Source organism: Oryzias melastigma, linkage group LG24 (genome assembly GCF_002922805.2).
Source record: "Oryzias melastigma strain HK-1 linkage group LG24, ASM292280v2, whole genome shotgun sequence".
In the NCBI taxonomy this organism is placed as follows: Eukaryota; Metazoa; Chordata; class Actinopteri; order Beloniformes; family Adrianichthyidae; genus Oryzias; species Oryzias melastigma.
In genome coordinates, this window is record NC_050535.1 from 6,377,689 (window position 1) to 6,377,980 (window position 292).

The 292-nt window shown below is 31.5% G+C and overlaps 1 protein-coding gene across 1 annotated transcript in view; it reads right to left on the reverse strand.

The window, feature by feature from the left end:
• Positions 1 to 292, reverse strand: part of LOC112157941 (apolipoprotein B-100) — a 17,169-nt gene that overhangs the window by 7,151 nt on the left and 9,726 nt on the right. The window lies entirely within an intron of this gene.

The following is a 292-nucleotide window of genomic DNA, read 5'->3' on the forward strand; positions in this document are numbered from 1 at the left end:
GGAACATCAGTCGAGATCTTGTCAAGCCAGATGTTGCCAGCCTGTAAAAAATACAAGATTAAAGAGATGTCATTTTTTTCTTAACCCTTTATCTGCCTGCTCAACCAAAGGACATTTAAACAAAGCACATTTAGAAAATATGTTTTCAAAAATATTAATTTGTGTTTAATACTCCCCATGCTAATGAGGCCCTAAAGGTACATAGAAGGAGGAAACAAATTGAATTAAAAAAAAAACATTTTTTTTCCCCGAAAATTTAAGTAAAAATGCTTTTTTTCTGGTTACTAACTGA